Raw genomic sequence first — 21,347 nt, 5'->3', positions numbered from 1 at the left:
CTCTGCAACCCCCACTGTTTTTTAATTAATTGATTGATTTAATTGTTGTTCAAGTACAGTTTTCTGTCTTTTGCTCCCATCCCAGGCCACCCCCCCAGTGCTCCCCATCTCCCTCCCATTTCCACCCCCCTTAGTTTTTGTCCATGTGTCCTTTATACTAGTTCCTATAAATCCTTCCCCTTTCCCCCTGAAATTTCCTCCCCTCTCCCCTCTGGTCACTGTCAGCCTGTTCTCTATTTGAGTGTCTTTGGTTATATTTTTTACAGCAAGAAGTTACGAGGTTTTATTTCCAGGTGCTGGATCCCTGAACTACATCATCTAGCCTGGGGCTTGGATTGCTCATTCTCAAGGTATCCCTTCTGATTTTTTCCACCACACATGTATGTGAGACCACCCATTTCACCATTTCACTGGCCGCTGATGCCACCTCCCTGCCACTCCTCATCTCCATAACACCACATTCTCTCCTCCCTGGCAACCAATCTCCACCCCTCCTATACGTCTGGAAGAATATGGCTTCTTTAAGTACTTAGAATATGTACTTAGAATATGAACAATATGGCAGTTGTCAAACTGCCATGTAGTTCAATTTTCTGATAATTCTGGGTATTTTTATTTTGAGGTTATTTGTGATCCTTCTTGTGGTTACACAAGGAGGCAAAGTGTGTCTACCTACACCTCCATCTTGACCAGAGTTCTCAGTTTCATTTTTATATGCCAATGATGAACTAACAAAAAGTGAAATCAAGCAAACAACCTCATTCACAGTTGCTTCAAAAGAAATAAAATATCTAGGAATAAACCTAACCAAGGGTATGAAAGATGTGTACTCAGAAAATTATAAGACACTGAAGAAAGAAATTGAAGAAGGCACAAATAAACGAAAGCATATACTGTGTTCATGGAGGGAAGAATTTACATCACTAAAATGTCCATACTACCCAAAGTAATCTATAGATTCAATGCAATTCCTATCAAGATTCCAATGACATATTTTACAGAACTAGAACAAATATTTCAAAAAATTTTATAAGCCCTGCATAGCAACAGTGATCCTGAGAAAGAAGAACAAAGTTGGAAAACTGGCCAAGATGGAGGTGTAGATAGATACCCTTTGCCTCCTTGCACAACCAAAAGAAGGACAACAACAAACTTAAAATAAAAAATAACCAGAATTGCCAGTAAATCAAACTGTGTGGAAATCCATCAACCAAAGAGGTAAAGAAGAAACATTCATCTAGACTTATAGGAAGGGCAGAGACAGGCAGCTGCGGAGGAGAAGATGCATGACAAGGTGGCAGCTGGAGGACCAGGTGGGTTAGGTGGTGGCTGGCAGACTGGGCATCCCACATTTGCATGCACTTAAACAGGGAGGAACTATTGGGGTTGAGAGATAGTGCAGAACCCAGGGTTCCAGCATGGGAAAAAAAACCTCAAATCCTCTAACCGTAAAAACCTGTAGGAGTTGCGTTGGTGGAAGAAACTCTGAGCCTCATTGAGAGTTCATTGGTGAGACCCACAGTGTGCTAGAATGTACATAAATGAACCCCGCCAGAAATCAGCACCAGAAGGCTCAATTTGCTTGAGGGGTTGCAGGGGAGTGACTGAAAGCTGGTGTGAGCTGAGCAAGAGGCATTGTTTGCTTTCGGACCCCTCCTCTTCATACAGCACCACAATGAAGCAATCTGGGTTGGCCCACTCTGGCGAATACCTAGGGCTCTGACCCTTACAATGTAACAGGTGTGTCAAGACAAAAAAAAATATGGCCCAAATTAATGGGAAGATCAAAATTCCAAAAATAGAACTAAGCAATGAAAAGGTAGACAACCTATCAGATGCTAAGTTTGAAACACTAGTAATTAGGATGCTCACAGAAATGGTTGAGTATGGTCACAAAATAGAGGAAAAAGTGCACAGTGAAATAAAGGAAAATATATAGGAAACCAACAGTGAAGAGAAGGAAACCAGGACTCAAATCAATGGTCTGGGGCAGAAGGAAGAAATAAACATTCAACCAGAAGAGAATGAAGAAACAGGAATTCAAAAAAAATGAGGAGAGGCTTAGGAACCTCCAGGACAATTTTAAATGTTCCAATAGTTGAATCATAGGGGTGCCAGAAGGAAGAAAGGAAGAGCAAGAAATGGAAAACTTATTCAAAAAAATAATGATGGAGCCCTGGCTGGCGTAGCTCAGTGGATTGAGTGTGGGCCTGCGAACCAGACGATCGCGGTTCAATTCCCAGTCAGGGCACATGCCTGGGTTGCAGGCTGGTTCCTTGCAGGCTAACTCCCAGCAGGGGACGCACGAAAGGCAATCATACATTGATGTTTCTCTCCCTCTCTCCTTCCCCTCTAAAGATAAATAAAGAAATAAAATCTTTAAAAAAATAAATAATGATGGAGAACTTCTCCAATATGTCAAAGGAAATAGACTTCCAGGAAATCCAGGTAGCTCAGAGAGTCCCAAAGAAGTTAGACACAAGGAGACACACACCAAGGCACATCATAATTACATTAGCCAAGATTAAAGATAAGGAGAGAATCTTAAAAACAGCAAAAGAAAAGGAGAAAACTACCTACAAAGAAGTTCCTATAAGGCTATCAGCTGATTTCTCAAAGGAAGCCTTGCAGGCAAGAAAGGGCTGCAAAGAAGTATTTGGAGTCATGAAAGGCAGGGACGTACAACCAAGATTACTCTATCCAGCAAAGCTGTCATTTGGAATTGAAGAGTAGATAGTGTTTACCATATAAGGTCAAGTTAAAGGAGTTCATCATTGCCAAGCTCTTATTATGTGAAATATTAAAGGGACTTACATAAGAAAAAGAAGATGACCAGAAATATGAACAGTAAAATGACAATAAGCACACAAGTATTAACCACTGAACCTAAAACAAAAACAAAAAAACATTCTGAGCAAACCACCAGAACAGGGACAGAATCACAGATATGGAGATCATATGGAAGGTCATCATCAGTAGGGAAGGGGATGGGAGAGAATGGGGGAAAAGGTACAGGGAATAAGAAGCATAAATGGTAGGTACAAAATACACAAGAGGAGGTTAAGAATAGTATAAGAAAAGGAGAAGCCAAAGAACTTATATATATAACCCATGGACATAACCTAAGTGGAGAGAATGCTGGTGGGAGGGAGGGTACAGGGCAGAAGGGAATAAAGGGAGAAAAAATGGGACAACTGTAACAGTATAATCAGTATAATATATTTTAATTAAAAAAGAAGAAAGTTGGAGGAATCATGCTACCTAATATTAGACTTGACTACAAGGTCATTAGTAATCAAAACAGCAGGGTACTGGCATAAAAACAGACACATAGATCAATGGAACATAATAGAGAACCCAGAAATAAATCCACACCTTTATAGTCAATTAACATTCAACAGAGGAAGCAAGCACATGCAGTGGGTTAAAGACAGTTTATTCAGTACATGGTTTTGGGGAAATTAGACAGATAATGAAACTAGACCACCTTCTTACATGACACACAAGGATAAATTTAAAATGGATCAAATATTTTATAGTAGACACAAAACCATAAATATCCTAGAAGAAAACAGGCAGCCAAATCTTGGACATTGATGGTAGTAAATTTTTATCAGATATATCTCCCCAAGTATGGGAGACAAAACAAAAACAATTGGGACTATATCAAATTTAAATGTTTTTGTATAGCAAAGGAAAGCATCAAGGAAATAAAGACAACCCACAGAATGGCAGAACATATTCGCTGATACATCTGAGAAGCAGTTAATATCCAAAATGTATAAATTACCCAGCAAACTCAACACCAAAAAAAACACAATGCAATTAAAAAATGGGCGAAGGACCTGAATAGATACTTCTCCAAAGGCCACATACAGATGACAAATAAACACAAGAAAAGATGCTCATGTCACTAATCATCAGAGAAATGCAAATTAAAACCACAATGAGATACTATCTCACACCTGTCAGAATGATTATCATCAATAAATCGACAAACAAAAAGTGCTGGCAAGGATGTGGAGAAAGGGGAACACTTTTGCACTGTTGGTGGGAATGCAGACTGGTGCAGTCACTATGGAAAGTAGTATGGATGACAGCTAGTGGGGGGAGGGTAAGGATGGAGAGACTGAGCAAAAAAAGAAAAAGGACTCACAGACATGGACAACAGTGTGGTGATTGCTGGGTGGAGAGGATTAATAAGGGGACTAAAAGATGAGGTAAAAATACAATAAAATTTATAAAAAATTAAAGAAAATATAATGTGCTAATACTTAATTTTGACATGAATTTTTTTCTTGCTTGTGAAACAAATATAGACCTTTGTGTATTTAGAGGAGTGGAAAGACATAATCCAAAGTGTTGTCAGTGATTATAAAAACTTATGGTAGTGCTTTTCTCATAATCAACACATGGGTATTTTCCATCCTTGGCAAGCACCTTATAGTTACTAATGAGAACATGGTTTTCAGACTGATCTCTAACAGATAAATAGTACTAAACACACACCAGCACTCCCAATAAAGTCATAGTAAAGCAACTGAAGACCATTCAAAAACATGAGATAGTGCTTGCATTGCAAATGGTAAGTGAAAGCATAAAGCAAGTCTCTAAGTAACCTCTGATTTGAATTCATATATAATGCCATGTGGGGCCTTGTGTGGCATATAATGAAAGGTATGTGAAAAAAAAAGAAAGAAAGGTATGTGGGCTCTCCTCTTAGGGCCCCAGTCAAAGAGCTGGTAACATTTTAACACATAAGGCCTAGCTCTTTACCCCCAAAATATGGAAATCTCGAGAAAGGTAGAGATGAACCAAGAAAGGACATGTGGATTTGTACTTAAAGATACTCTCCTGGCTGAATTCCCAGCATTTCCTTTTTGTTGTTGTTGAGGTCTGGATCCTTGAGACTTACTGCCCAGAAGCAGACAACCTGATAACTTGGGAAAATGCTAGATACACAAGACTGAGTGAACAAGAACAGAACTATGAAGACTAGGCCTAGTGGAAATTGAATTCTTGCAAGAAGAAAATGTCTGATAATATGGGTAGTTTTAGGCCTCTGTATGGTTTCAGATGAAAACCAAAACAAAAGTGCAGCAGTGTAAGCAGGTTTTCTCAAGCTGTGCAGGATGCCAGGCAGTCATATTTCCTGGTGTCTTTGCCTCTTGCACTCCCAATTAAGTCATAGGAAAGCAATTGATAGCATTTTTTCAGACAGGATGGGCAAGTGAAAAGGACCTGTGGAGACAGAGAGAAAGTACTTGTTGATAGAGCTGATGCACTACTGCCATAGTGAGGAAATAGTTTTAAAACAATCTATGTTTCTATGGCTTTGTTTCCATGAGGCCCATTCTGTGGAGAGGTTAAGCAGACCCTGACCCCAGATTCCTGACTTTCCAGGCATTCCTGACTTTTCTGAGTTATTCTAGGATCTCTGACTAAAGGCCTGACTGATTCTGGTATGATAGAAGTGAGGTCCAGGTGTAGGAGATGGCCAGTGGGGAGGCAGGACTGAAACACTAGCTGCCAGGAAGTCCTGGCAGGAGAAGTTGTCAGGTGAAGTTTGGTGTCCTCCCAGAGTGGGTGGGACTGAAGGAAGCCTCTAGGATCTCTGGTCAATTGCAATTACCAAAACTAAAACAGAAATAGAAAAAAAGAGTCAGGGAAGGAAAAATACAGAGTATGAAAAACTGTAGAAAATTTTCCAAAGTTCTAATTTATTTCAATTGGAATCACAAAAGAAAAAGTGAAGTAATATTTAAAAAATAATAACAAAATTTTTAAAAGTGACGCCTTCGTCCATTACTATTTATACCCCCCTTATACTCTTCTACCTCCCCCTGCCACCCTTTCCTTCAGATAATCACGATAGTGTTGTCTGTGTCTTTGAGTTTTTTCTTTGCTTAATCCCTTCAATTTTTCCACCCAGTCCCTCAATACTTCTCTCCTCTGACAGGTGTCAATCTTTTCTCTGTATCTATGAGTCTATTCCAATAAAATTAATAAAAAGGAGACCTCAAACCACAGATCTAATAACCTTAGAAAATCTCAAGTAGTTTTACACACATAAAAACATACAAAAATACATTAATAGTAAAACTTTTGGAAAAAAGAGAAAATCTGGAGGGCAGCTGGACAGGAAAAAAAGATAGTCCCTGGAAAGAAAAAAATATAAAATTTATAGCAGACTTGTCAGACATTATTCAAGCTGCAAAGAAATACAGTGACATCTTAATAGTACTCAAAACAAAAGAAAAACAAAGTGATTAGCCCATAATTTTATAACATAAAACATGTCTTTCAAAATAAGGAGAAATATTTTTTCAGACAAAAGCTAAAAAAAATTATTATCAGTGGACTTTCATCACAATAGTTATTAAATAAAACTCTTCAAGAAGAAGGGATGTAATAATTGTACAGTCAACTGGGATTGACACACACAAAAAAATGGAGAGCTATAGAATTTGTTAGATGAAAATAAACACAAAGGATATTTTTTATTTATAATTATTTTAAAATATATTTGACTGTCTACACAAAAGCAATAGTATATATAAAAGGTATGATGGCAGTGCAAAAATGGGAAGCAATAGTATATTTTCATGGATGCTTATACTACATGAGAAGCAATATATTATTTAAAATAAGACTGGGATTAATTGCATATATACATTTTTAAACCCGGAGTCAATGACATACAAATTTAAAAAGAGATATAACTAATGAACTAGTGATAAAACTAGAATCATAAAAAATATCAGTTATTCAACAGAATTTCAGAAAAGATGAAAAAAGTAGAAAAATAGCAAAATGATTAGCAATAATTACTTTGAATATAAAATATCTAAATATTCTATTTAAAGACAGATTTTCAAACTCAAAGACATTCAAATATGTGGAAACTGAATAATATGTTATTAAATAATAAATGTGTTAACAATGAGTTCAAGAAAGAAATCAAAAAGTATCTGGAAACAGTGCTAGCTTTGGCAATACATATACTAAAACTGGAATGATACAGAGAAGATCAGCATGGTCCCTGTGCAAGGATGGCAAGCAAATTCATGAATCGTTCCATATTTTTGAGTGTCAGGGGGAAATAGAGACAACTGTACTTGAACAACAATAAAAAATGTGAAAAAAATAAACAACACACACACACACAAAGTATCTGGAAACAAATGAAAATGGACACACAACAACCCAAAACTTATGGGACACAGCAAAGGCAGTCCTGAGAGGGAAGTTCATAGTGATACAGGCCTATCTAAAAAAGACAAAAGCACTTCACATAAACAATCGAACCCTACATCTACAAGAACCAGAGAACAAAAAAACAAATAAAACCCAGAGTGAGTAGAATGAAGGAAATACCCAAGATTAGAGAAGAATTAAATGACATAGACTAAAAGAACAATCCAAAGGATCAATGAATCCAGGACCTGGTTCTTTTAAAAGAAAAACAAAATCCACAAGCCTTTAAACAGACTCATCCAGAAAACAAGAGAGAGGACCTAAATAAATTAAATCAGAAATGAAAGAGGAGGAGTAACAACCAATACCACAGAAATACAAATGATTGTAAGAAATTACTGTGAACAATTACATACCAAATAATAGAATTTTCACACTGGACAACCAGTGTGAAATGGACAAATTTCTGGAAACAAACGATCGCCTAAAACTGAATCAAGAAGCAGAAAGCCTGATAGACCAATAACAACTAGCAAAATTTAAGCAGTAATCAAAAAACTTCTGGAATACAAAAGCCTTGGACCAGATGGCATCACAGGTGAATTTTACCAAACATTCAAAGAAAACTAACTCCTATCTTTCTCAAACTATTCCAAAAAATCCAAGAAGAGAGAAGACTCCCAAACTCTTTTTAGGAGGCCAGTATTATCCAAATTCCAAAACCAGGTAAAGTCACAAAAAAGAAAATAAATTACAGACCAATATCTTTAATGAACATAGATGCTAAAATCCTGCATGGGGGCTGTACACATTCACATCAGGGGTGTGTGGAGGGGGGTGGTAGGGGAGTGGGGTAAGAAGGCATGAGGTAGGGAAGGCATTGGGGTGGAGAAGCATGGGGGTGTTGAAGTGGCAACTCATAGGAGTTGTACACTTTCCACATCAAGATGTGTGTGAAGGGGTTGGGGATGCATGGGATGGGGAAGGCATGTGGGTTGTACATCTTCCACATCAAGGTATGTTTGGAGGGGTTGAGGTGGGGAAGGCATGGGAGTTGCACACCTGCCACATCTGGGTGTATGTGGAGGGAGGTACAGGTGGTGGGGTGAGGTTAGGGGATGGGTGAGTGTGAGAGAAACCAGTTTTAATGGATGTTTTACTAAAAGACTTTTCTGATTTAGGATGGGAAAGCAAGAACAAGGGGGTGGTGTGTTTAGGATGAGTCCTTCAGAACTGACAATGTTGAGGAAAAACTGGATGAAGATTAGAAAGCTTATTAGGCATTTATTTTATTGTGAAGAATCTGTGTCTTCAGGTTTTGTTTTGTTTTTTACCTAGATTAGTATTAATTCATCTACTTTGAAGTCTAAATTTAACTGGACAAAAATTAAATGGATCAGGAGTTGTTAGAAAATAAAATAATGACTCAAAGAACTTATGTTTACAACCCTTGGACATAAACTAAGTGGGGGAATGATGGAGTGTTGGGGGGCAGGGAGGAGGGGGAATAAAGGGGGAAAATTGGGAAAACTGTAATAGCATAATCAATAAAAACACTTTTTTAAAAAAAAGAGAATAAAAAAATAAAACAATGTGTTCTGTTCCAAGACTTCTCTACCTCCCATACTTCAATCCCCAACTTTTTGACCAGTCAGCCTCCATCCACACTCTGGGTTGTACCCTGCTTCTCAGGACATTCCTATTTACAATAGCTAATATTTACAAGCAGCCCAAGTGTACATCAGTGGATGAGTGGGCAAAACAACTATGGGGCATTTAAACAATGGAATACTACTGGGCCATAAAAAAGAGAGAAACATTATCTTAAGCATCGGTGTGGATGGACCTGGAGAACATAATGCTGACTGAAATAAGCCTGTCAGAGAGAAACAAATGCCATATGATTTCACTCATACGTGGAATCTAATGAACAATTTGAACTAACAAGGAAAATGGGTACAGACTAATAGATGGAGAGGAGGATGACAGTTGTCAGAGGGAAGGGGTTTTGGAGGCAGGATGAAAAGGTGAAGGGATTAAAAAAAAACAACTTCATAGACAGACAACAGTATGGTGATTACCAGAGGGAAAGGGGTCAGGGGAGTTCAATAGAAAAGGGTAAAGGGCAGATAACTGGTACTGCTGGAAGGAGACTTGACTTAGGTTAGTAAACACACAATATAATATACAGATGATGAATTACTGAATTGTACACCTGAAGCCTAGTGTAAGCCCCAATAAATCCAATTAAGAAAAAGAAAACAAAAGGAAAATTTTTCTTACTTTGTTTCATCTTTTTCTCTATGTAAATCTCTCCTCAAACTCTCATCAGTGGAGTACTCCTGTTACTGAGCAGCAAGTGGCATCCTGCTGCTTGCTCTCTAGGCAAAATTCTGGAGACAAAGTTTTGGTAATTGTAGGGTAAATGGAGTCAGTCAGGTTCCCTCACCCAGATGTCTGGGAAACTAAGATAAGCAGCATTCTTGTAGCCTTGAAAAGTATTCCCATAGCCTTGAATGAGCTAGCATGCACAGAATTATGCTCTGTTATATAATATCTTGGCACCCTGCCAGCTTTGCATACATTTAGTATATAAGGGAGTTGGGACTTCTGCTGAGAGACAGCTTGCAGCATGTGTGGATTGCCCCACCCTTGAATAAAGGCATGCCAGGTATTCCCACAGCTCCATGAATTTTCTCCTGTCTGCTCAAATCTCGAGTGAACCTGACTGGCCTTGACAAGATGAACGATAGTAATAAAGGAAAGGAGTCTTTATTCAAAAGCTACACAATTTTGGAATAACAGCTTTCCACACACATTAGCCACTTAGGCCTATCAATTAAGGCTAAAATCTTTAACTCTTGAGTTTCAGTTTTAATCCCTTAAGCCTATCAATTAAGGCTAAAATTTTTAACTCTGGAGTTCCTCCATCACCCTCGCTGTTCATTTTAGTTATCTTATTTCTATCTGTTAGTTTACAAACTACAACAACATTGTACACAAAAGCTACACAATTTCAGGAGAATGGCAGGCTTCTGCCTCTGAGTCCATCCCCTCTAGAACACCCATAAAGGAATAATCCTGCCACCCTCTGCCAGACCAGCCTGACCCCAGGCTGTACCTGGAGTTTCTTTCCATACAACATACCATCCTTTGGGATGGGAAACACAGGCAGCTGCAGCACCAACATCCAGGCATCCTTGAGGAAGAAAAGCATGAGAGGCAGTCTCTGCCCTCTTTTTATTTTAAATCTTCTTGCCCATAATTCCTGTGGGGGCGACCCTCCTTGCGAGTTCCCCTGGGTGCCACGAACAAAAGTGAATAATGACCGAGACATGATGGATCTGCTTGGGGAGGAGAAGTGAGCTGTGGCCAGTTTCCCAGGGGAGACAAAGGCCAGCAGCGGCCAGTTTCTCTGAGGAGAAAGGGCCCCGAGCACCTTCTCCCATAGCTTTTTATTGAGTTGTAATACACAGGAATACAGGGTGGCAAGGATCAAACAGTAGATAACATTTCAAAGATATCTGAGGGCTTGAGTCTGAGTCAGGTCTGTCAGGAAGAGAGCTGCAGAAACTTTGGGAGACATACCCATTTCCTCTTGGATCCTTATCATATAAATGAAAGCACTCTTAGCAGAGCAGATTTCACAGGTTTATCAGCAAGACTTTGTGATGTCATATTTTCCCCCAGGACACGCTCTAGTAAGGCAAGGAGCTGCACCTCTCCCCAACAGGTATTCAGGCTTAAGGGGATTAGAGCCAGGAAGCTCTTCTCCCAGAGAACAAGGGGACTCAGGCTGTGTCAAAGCTGGGGGGGGGGGTGAGGGTCCATTGCTCTTTGTTGCAGCCCCCTGAGTCCTTCCATGAAGGCCTCCCAAGTGATTGAGTCTGGCCTAGGTTGCCCCCCACTGTGAGGGGTCTTAGCTGTCATTGACTTCCGACCAAGCTTTGGGGGCAGGGAGAGGAAACTGAGGCAGCATTTGTTACCAGAGACAAGCTTTGTCTTCTGCGGCTCACTTTCCAAAGGTCGTCCCTCGCCCTTAGCCACAAGGGGTACAGATACAATTCCTAAAATCGGGCAGAGTGGTCTACAACAAATTCTATGTGCTCTGGAAGCACTCAGCTTCTCAGCCAACCAGTCCTAGACTGGTTTACCATTGCCTTGGGCAACCTCCACCAACAGCCCCTCTCTACTTCTCCCCAATGATCTAATCAGATCTCTGTGTGTCACTCCTAACCCCTTCCAATTAGGTGCCGCCCTGATTCAAATCAATTTTTGCTGAAATAAACTCAAAATTTTTAAAAAATGTAATTTTTTAAAATTAATGAAAGGTTTCAGGTGAAAAATACTGGATCAAGACAACATTTATAAAACACTATATTACACTGATCTTTTTCCCTTCTCTCTCTAAAATTGCCTTAGGTAACTGGGTGAATGAAGCTTCACAAACATTTAATGCTTATAGTAAAGGTTCAAACAAAGCAGGAATTTCCACATTATAGTAAGAATATCAAACTTTAATTGAGTACATCTTATTTGATAAGCATTTTATGAAGTGTTAATATGTGTCTTCTCCATTTCTACTTAGCTAGTGATGCCAAAAGCCACCCAATTCTGGCATGAACATAGGAAAGGGCAGTGATATCAGGTAACTATGTTCCTGTTAACTCTTGAGGAATGTGTAAGATTTCATTAAGTGGATAAAAAAAAAGAGCATTATCGATGGAAGAACACACACAAAGATAGAAAAGAAGCAGAAAGTATATTGTCTTTTCATTCATATTTGAAATGACTACACCACGAATTATTGGAAGGGTAGGTAGAGGCCTAACTATTGATGGTCTGAAATGTCACACTAAGGAAAAGTTTAGACTTGGTCCTATAAGTGAGAAAAAACAATCAAGTAATTTGAACCTCAGAGTGACATGGTCTGAATTCAAAATGCAAAAGTCTGGTTAAATACTGAGACCAGGTGAGAAGGTATTTTGAGACTCCATGTGAGAGATGATTCAGGCCTGAATGAAAGGAGTATTAATGAAGATACAAAGGACAGGACAGACAGGGAAGATTTTTCAAATACTCCTTTCATTAAATTAGGATGCTGGTTCATGGCAGGCTGGAGGGTGGCAAAAGAAAGAGGCATCTAACTGATGGGGGACTCAAATGTTGGAAATGTTTTAGTTTCAGATAATAGCTAATAAACTTAGTAATCAATGTATGTAAAAAGCTATTGTTCCAGGAACTGAAGGTATGACTCACCCTGACTCCAGGAGACCACAAGCAGTTCGTTCCACCTTTGTGCCTCAGGAGGACTGCAAGTAATCAAGGTGGTATCTGAGCCATTGTATTCCAGGGGAAGACACCCACAACCCAGGGCACAGATGAAAGAATGCTACCGTTTTATCTGATTAACTTTTTTACTGAATTCCATACCCCTTACCTACACTTTTCTCTTCCTCACAAAAAGGGTCAATTTAAATGGAATTTAAGACAGTCTGTTAGGGTACAAATCCACCATCTTCTCAGATCACAGGCCATCCGAATAAAGGGCCCATAAAGATTCAATCCCTGTCTTTGCTGATTGGGTGTGGTAGGTAACAGGCAGCATGAATTCTGGCTTTTCTCATTTCATATTAGGATTTTATATTCAGGACTTTGGGATCATATAGTCTGCCTGCATGATTCTCCCTTTTCTAACTACATGTGTGAATGAGGCCCATTTTCTTCACATACTTCAACCCAAGCGATATTTTACAATAGATTGCAGAAAGAAGCAGATATGAGCATGCCACTGTCTTCATTAAGTCAAAAAATAAAGAGATTTGCAAAAATGTAAAAAAAATTACACTTCCCTTACTAAATGTAGCTATTTTTAAATGGGTATTTTATGTTAATATAATGTGTTTGCTGTTTTATAAGAATATATTTGCTTATAGAAGAAACAGACATATAAGTAAATCATATTAAAGCAGTAAATTAAATCCAATAATAGATGTATTATAAACTACTGTGGGGACTAAAATATATTAATACTTTTCTTTCTACCTTCTAAGTTCTTCTGGCTGGGCTAATAATCAAATTAATTAGTAGAGACAGTTGAAAGGAGAAAAATCCAAGTTTAATACATGCTCATGGGGAATTCACAGAGACATAATAAATCCATGAAAATTCCAAAGACAGTGAGGCAACATTGGGTATAAAGGACATTTTAGACAAGGAAGAAAAGGGGTGAGAGGTAACATGGTATTAGATTTTCAGAAGTGAGAATGGGCGATTTCCAAATAGTTGAGGGAGAGCCAAAGACACAGGCCAGGGAATTACTTGCTAGGTGACTCAGAAACAATGGGAGACAGGGGATATCTAGCTACACACACTTGCCTGAAGCACTCCAGTTATCACACTTAATTCTATTTAGACTAAGGAGGCATCTTAAGCAGTTTCTCTGTCTGAATGTCTTGGGTAAAAAGGGAGGTGGGTCAAGGGTTCTGAGTCTTTTGTTTCTTGACAAACAGCTTAAAATTAATATCCAAAAAAAAAAAAAAACAGAATCAAAGTTGCAGGATTATTGGTTCCTTCACTACAATGGTAGTAAAGAGAATGTTTGGTCAGGGAAATCTTATCAAGTATTGTTGAGCTTGGTGGTGAGGGAGAGTTATAAAGGGTGCCTGAAAGAAGTGCAAGAAGGAACTTCAGGCAGAAGAAACAAAGCATGCAGAAATTCAGAGGTAAAGAAGAATGTAAGATCATTACAACCTGCTTCACACCATAGATACCTTTATAGGAGAATTTTGCTACAGTTCAGTTGAGAAAAGATGAATGACTGTAAGCGAGTAAGTGGGTTTTGCTGCCTGCCACAGAGAAAGCCAAACTCAAAGGCAGATGCTGGTGCAAAAAGGTTTACTCAGGTGCTAAGACCTAGGAGAATGGTGAAGACTCATCTCAAAGACCGCCCTCTTCCTGCTCAAGCCCATGGTTCTTATTGGGATGGGGAAGAGAAAGGATTTTTCTATCCAATTATCATGCTAGCCTTTGCTGTTCTCAGGCCCCATTCATTTAACTTTCTACCCTTGGGGCATTCAGTGTAAGAACTTCCCCCTGTGCCATCTTGTACAGTGGGGGAGACTTCCCAACACTCCAATGGACTGTCTACAATAACAGGCCTGGAACAGAGAACTGTCAGTAAAGATAGGTGTGTTAGGTTGCTAGTTTTGCCATAACAATATACCACAAAGTGGGTGGTTTAAGCAACAAAATTTATCTGCTCACAGTTGTGGTGGCTAGGAAATCTGAGATCAACAAGTACTTAGGGTTGATTCTTTCTGTGAGTTGTGGGGAAGGAGCTTTTCCAGGCTTCCCTCCTGTGTGCTGTACATGTCTGTCTTCTCACTGTGTCCTTACCTCCTCTGTACATGTCTGTGTCCAGATTTCCCCTTCTTATAAGGACATGAGTCTTGTTGGATTAAGGGCCACTCTAATAACTTCATTTTAACTTAATTACCTCTTTGAATACTCTATCTGCAAATAAAGGCACATTCTGAGATTCTAAGGAATCACATTTCAAAGTCCTCCTTGATCTTCTTAAATGAAAATTACATTTAACTTATCTCAATAGACCCAAGAGTCTTAACTAATTCAAGCATCAATGCTAAGTTCAATTAATGAGTGCACTAAAACAGAATCAAAGTGTCTTCATCTAGTACATGGGCACAAAGAGGCTGCCAAAATCAGGAAATGAAGAAATATGGCCCAAATGAAGGAACAGAACAGAACCCCAGAAAAAGAACTAAGTAATGCAGAGATAGCCAACCTATGAGATGCAGACTTCAAAACACTGGTGGTCAGAATGCTCAAAGATCTCATTGAATATGGCAAAAGCATAAGGGAAGAAATGAAGGCTCTACTGAGGGAAATAAAGAAAAACACACAGAAAACAAACAGTGAAGGGAAAGAAGCCAAAATTAAAATCAATGATTTAGAACATAAAGAAGAAATAAACATTCAACCAGAACAAAATGAAGAAACAAGAATTCAAAGAAATGGGGAGAGTTTAAGAATACTCTGGGACATCTCCAAAAGGGCCAACATCTGAATCATAGGGATGCCAGAAAGAGAAGAGGAAGAGAAAGAAATTAAGAACTTATTTGAAAAAATAATGAAAGAAAACTTCCTTAATTTGGTGAAGGAAATAAAACATACAAGTCCAGGGAGCACGGGGTCCCAGACAAGTTGGATCCAAAGAGATTCACACCAAGACACATATCATAATTAAAATGCCAAAAGTTAAAGATAAAGAGAGAATCTTAAAAGCAGCATAAGACAGGCAGAGAGTTACCTACAAATGAGTTCCTATAAGACTGTCAGCTGATTTCTCAAAAGAAACTTTACAGGCAAGAAGGGGCTGGGAAGAAGTATTTGAAGTCATGAAAGACAAGAACCACAACCTAGATTACGCTATCCAGTATCACTTAGAATGGAAGGAAAGATAAAGTGCTTCTCAAGCAAGGTAAAGCTAAAGGAGTTCATCATCATCAAGCCATTGTTACATGAAATGTTAAAGAGACTTATTAAGGAAAAAGAATAAGATCAAAACTATGAATGTTAAAATGAAAACAAACTCACAACTATCAACAACTGAATCTAAAAAACAAAAACAAAACAAATTAAGCTAACATATATGTAGGCAAATAAAAGTATTTTTAAAGAGAAATATGGCATGCTGTTTAGAGTGATTTTTTCTATCACTTTTTCTGGGATTTATTGCACTTAAGATGTTGGATTGAGCCCTAGCCCACTAGTTCAGTTGGTTAGAGCATCATCCTAATACACCAAGGTTGTGGGTTCTATCTACAGTCAGGGCACATACAAGAGACAATGCAATAAATGCATGGAACACTAAGTTGATGTTTCTCTCTCTCTGCAAACTTAATCAACAAAAAATATTTTTAAATGTTTCACTGACACATTTTTTGTAAAAATATTCATTAAAAGAAACAATATAAGTTCATGATTTTAAAATTTATGTTTAATTATATAAAGATTTAAGAAAGTCTCCACATTTCATTTTTTCCCTTGGTTTATACACCCAGATATTTTCTATGAATGTACATATATGCACGTGTGTGTGTGTGTGTGTGTGTGTGAGAAAGAGAGAGAGAGAGAGAGAGAGAGACTCTCCTTGACTATCTTATGTGCAAAATCAGTACGATGAATCCCTAATGGAATGGTTATGACTAAGGTAATATGCACTAGTAATGATTATTGCCATGGCCAAATGGCTCTTTCCCAAATAGATACACCTTCATCAGTGGCATATAAGAGTGTTTATTTTCTCACATCTTATCAAAACTGGGCATTTCATTATCAAACACTTTAACACTTTACTAATCTCACAGGTGACAACAGCATCATGACTTTTACATGCCACTATTTCCTTTTATTTAAAAAAATGTGAGAAAATATATTACCTGAACATTCTTTAAATTTAATCATGTTTAATTAATTTAATAGACTCCAACAGTAGTAGCCATTTGCCCACAAACAGTTATGATCGGTTAATGGGGAGTAAAATCTTAATGTTTCCTTTAGTTCATATCATTTTGTACCTTGCATGCAAAATACTAATAGCAATTGCAATTATACCAATAGAATTTAGAAAACAAAACAATAATAAAAATCTCAGCATCATTATTCCAGGTATTTAATATTTATTTCAGATTTATATCAGTCAGTAGACACCTATTCTACTTTAAAATAATAAAAATGGTAATAGATGTTGGGCACCATTGAAACAGGTGAAACTGCGTGTTAATTAAATGTTTTAATAACATTTTGGTTTTATTTTTAATACCAAAATATCACTAATTTTTAGTTAAATTATAGCAGGCTATCATACAAAACATACTATTCATCACCTAAACTTCGGTAAATTGTTAGAAAATGTTCAAATAATCAAGGTCACATTTTTTGATGATCTCATTTTCAAAATAAGTTACCTTTTTTCTTTATTTTTATTGTGGATACTGTTGCAGATGTCCCCATCCCTCCCCTTTTTCCCACCTCTTCTCATCCCCCACAACCCTTCCCTATGGCTACCATTGCACTGTTGTCTATGTCCATGGGTCATGCATACACGTTTTCTGGCTAATCCCTTCACCTTCTTTCATCAAGTCCCTCCATCCCCCTCCTGTCTGGTTGCTGTCAATCTCATCCATGTGTCCATGCCTCTGTGGGGTTTTTTTTGTTCATTAGTTTATTTTGTTCATTAGATTCAATATAAGTAACTTCTAATAACAGTTAATAAAACACAGCTGCCCTCATAAGGTGGTAGCTTACTGTGTCTTCATGTATATATAGTGCCAAAATAAAAACAAGAGGTTTAATAAAAATTTTATAGTAGTTAGGATTTAATCAGGTAGACATGCTTAAGGTGACCAACAACATTGAACTGAAAAAGATATACAATAATTTTTTCTTTCCTTAATGTAGGTTGAAAATGAGGAAATTTTTATAGGAGTTTTTTAACAACAATAACCTCAGAAAATTGAATTAAATTATTGATCAATTGAGAAATTAACACAGTTCTAGTCAATTTTTATATAGTCTCAAAAAGTGCCAAGTAATTAATGCAGTTTGATTCAATATTTATTCAACTATTGTTTTCTCAGTTTTACACAGTCCTCTTGTTGATAGGGATATGATAGTGAGTATGCATAATAGGCATGGCTCAAACCTACAGGGAGATTACAATCTAACAAAATAAAAAAATAAAATTTATGTAAGGAAAATCTAATGAACAAACTGAATTAACAAGCAACACAGAGACAGACACATAGATGGAGAGCGGGATGATAGCTAAGGGAAGGGGTTAGGGGTGGAAGGACTGAGCAAAAAGGAAAAAGGACTCATGGACATGGACAACAGTGTGATGATTGTAGGGGGAGGGAGTATAGGGGGACTAAATGGTAATGGAAAAAATGCACTTAAAAAGGTACAAAAAAGAAAAGCACAACCTTCCTCATAAAGTGGTAATGAATTTTAACATTAAGAATAACTAGATAAGGTAACAGATCACATACTACTCAGCAAGCTAGAGCTACACTATTGTTAGCGATACATTAGTAATGGTTTGGGTGTAATCATATTTCCAGATCATCCAGACCTGTCTGCTAACATTGAAAATTCCATTAACTGCTGATAAGACTCTTTCTTCCAAAACCTAAAATGGAAACTAGAATATAAAAATAATTAGGGTAAATGAGGGTTAGCAGATATCTTCCTGGAAGAAGATTTTAGTATGGTCTGCAGAGTGAGAGTCCTTATACGGATTTGTGGAAAGATATATTAAGAAGAGATTTGGAAATTGATGGATAAAGAAATCTATCCATTTCACAACTTCTCTTGAGAAGTAGGTCTTACCAGAAAAATATATATCAGGTATTTAACTACACTAGTCACTGTCCTTTGCTGTTATTAATTGCTACTTATGTTTTATTATTTGTATGTCCACTCTTTGTTTTTAATTTCCAGTTATATTATGAAGCAACTGATTTTTATTAAAGCACATAAACTATGAAATTCACAAGTTTGATATATTTCCTTTTGACTCATTTGTACACAAGTTCCATAAAATGCATCATCATTCATGAGACATCAAAAACAAACAAAAAAAGATGCAGATAAACTAATATGTTTGTGTATGTAAGATTTTGTACAGTGATTACCAATAGAACTTTAAAATTTTAAAATATTGAAAGCGGGCACATGAGGACTTCCACCAAGATGGAGGCGTAGGTGGAAACACTGTGCCTTCTCCCACAACCAAGTTTGAATACAACAAAGGTTTAGTAAACAAAGACACAGCCAAAGAACAGAAAATTGAACTATATGGAAGTCCGACAACAACAAACTCTTCCACTGGGACCGGTAAGGGGCAGAGCCAGCAGCGGAGTCAGGTCGGGCAGGAAAGATCCCCCGACCCAGGTGCGCAGGCAGCTGGAGTAGCAGCAGGTAGCAGCTCGGACCCAGTGAGGGTGCGGGGCAGGCTGGCCGTGGTCACACATTTGCGCACAGATAAACCAGCAAAGGAGTGAGCAGTGAGATGGACCGCGCAGGCCCCAGCGGCGAACCCAGTGAGTGTGCAAGGTGGTGGGCTGACCATGGTCGAACATTCTCGGGCAGTGGGACAGACTTCGCGGCCCCAGCAGCAGGAGGTGGCTGAGGGGACCGCCATTGCTTTCCTTTGACACCACCCCCATGTACAGCATCACAAACAGCGACTGAATTGCCCTGCCCTGGTGAACACCTAGGGCTCCGATCTTCATATGTACCAGGCATGAACAGTCCAAAATATGGCTCAAGAAGAACTGAAAGTCCTGGAGCCAATTAACTCTAAGCGAAAAAGAAATAGCGAACCTCTCAGATGCTGTAGAGGTTCAAAATACTGGTGATCAGGATACTCACAGAACTGGTTGATTATAGTCACAAATTAGAGGAACATATAAAGGCTAAACTAATTGAAATGAAGGGAGATGCACAGGAAACCAATAGCAATGGAAAGGAAACTGGGACTCAAATCAATGGAATGGACCAGAAGGAAGAACGAAACATCCAACCAGAAAAGAATGAAGAAACAAGAATTCAAAAAAAAAAAATGAGAGGCTTAGGAACCTCCAGGACATCTTTAAACATTCCAACATCTGAATTATAGGGGTACCAGAAGGGGGAAAGAAACAGCCATGAGTGGAAAACTTATTTGAACAAATAATAAAGGAGAACTTCCCCAGTCTGGCAAAGGAAATAGACTTCCGGGAAATCCAGGAAGCTCAGAGAGTCCCAAAGAAGTTGGACCCGAGAAGGAACACACCAAGGCACATCATAATTACATTAGCCGAGACTAAAATGAAGGAGAGAATCCTAGAAGCAGCAAGAGATAAGGGGACAGTCACCTACAAAGGAGTACCCATCAGACTGTCAGCGGATTTCTCAAAAGAGACCTTCCAGGCAAGAAGGGGCTGGAAAGAAGTATTCCAAGTCATGAAATCCAAAGACCTACAGCCAAGATTGCTCTATCCAGCAAAACTTTCATTTAGAATGGAAGGACAGATAAAGTGCTTCTCAGATAAGGTCAAGTTCAAGGAGTTCATCATCACCAAGCCCTTATTATATGAAATGCTAAAGGGACTTATCTAAGAAAAAGAAGATGAAAAGTATGAACAGTGGAAGGACAGCAAACTCACAATTATTAACAACCACACCTAAAACAAAAGCAAACCTAGAGGACGGCTAGATCAGGAGTGGAACCATAGAAATGAAGAACACATGGAGGGTTAGCTACAGGGGAGTGGGAGGAGGAGAAGGGGGGAGAAGGTACAGAAAATAGCATAGACAGTAGGTAGAAAATAGATAGGGGGAGGGCAAGAATAGTGGGGAGAATATAGAATCTAAAGAACTTGAGACACGTGGTTATAAACTAAGGGGGGGGAGAATGGTGGGGGAGGGAGTGTGCGGGTGGAGGGGAATGAAGGGGGGGAATAGAACAACTGTAATGGTATAATCAATAAAATATATTTTTAAAAAAGAATGAGATCAAAGAAGAAATCAAAAATTTTCTGCAAACAAATGAAAATGAACACACAACAGTCCAAAACCTATGGAACACAGCAAAGAGAGTCTTGAAATGGAAGTTCATAGCAATACAGGCCTAACTAAAAAAAGACAGAAATATTTCAATTAAACACCCTAATTCTACAACTACAAGAACTAGATGAACAACAACAAATGAAGCCCAGAGAAAATAGAAAGAGGGAACTGGTAAAGATTAAAGCAGAATTAAATAACAAAGACACCAAAAAATCTAATTGAAAACATTAATAAATCAAAGAGCTGGGACTTGAAGAGATAAATAAAATTGAAATCCTTTAACCAGACTCATCAAGAAAAAGAAGGAATTAAATTTTTAAAAAGTTTAAGAAAACTTAATTTTAAAAAGTTCTAAAAAATTTTTAAAAAGGAAAAGAAAGGAGACAACCCAAATAAATAAAATCAGAAATGAAAGAGGAGAAATTAAAACTGATACCACAGAAATACAAAGGATTGTAAGAAATTACTATGAACTATAGTCCAAAACATTGAAAATCTGGGTGAAATAGACA

At 38.1% G+C, this 21,347-nt stretch overlaps 1 non-coding gene across 1 annotated transcript; it reads left to right on the top strand.

Annotated features, from left to right (window-relative positions):
- Positions 1-6,980: 6,980 nt before the first annotated feature.
- Positions 6,981-7,087, top strand: LOC118987009 (U6 spliceosomal RNA). The gene has a single exon (XR_005066495.1). It is a non-coding gene; the product is annotated as a U6 spliceosomal RNA (small nuclear RNA).
- Positions 7,088-21,347: the final 14,260 nt, after the last annotated feature.

This window comes from Sturnira hondurensis, unplaced genomic scaffold (genome assembly GCF_014824575.4).
Source record: "Sturnira hondurensis isolate 20B ecotype Veracruz unplaced genomic scaffold, ASM1482457v3 Scaffold0004786, whole genome shotgun sequence".
NCBI lineage: Eukaryota > Metazoa > Chordata > Mammalia > Chiroptera > Phyllostomidae > Sturnira > Sturnira hondurensis.
The sequence above is the reverse complement of the archived record's forward strand: the minus strand, read 5'-3'. Positions and strand labels throughout refer to the sequence as shown.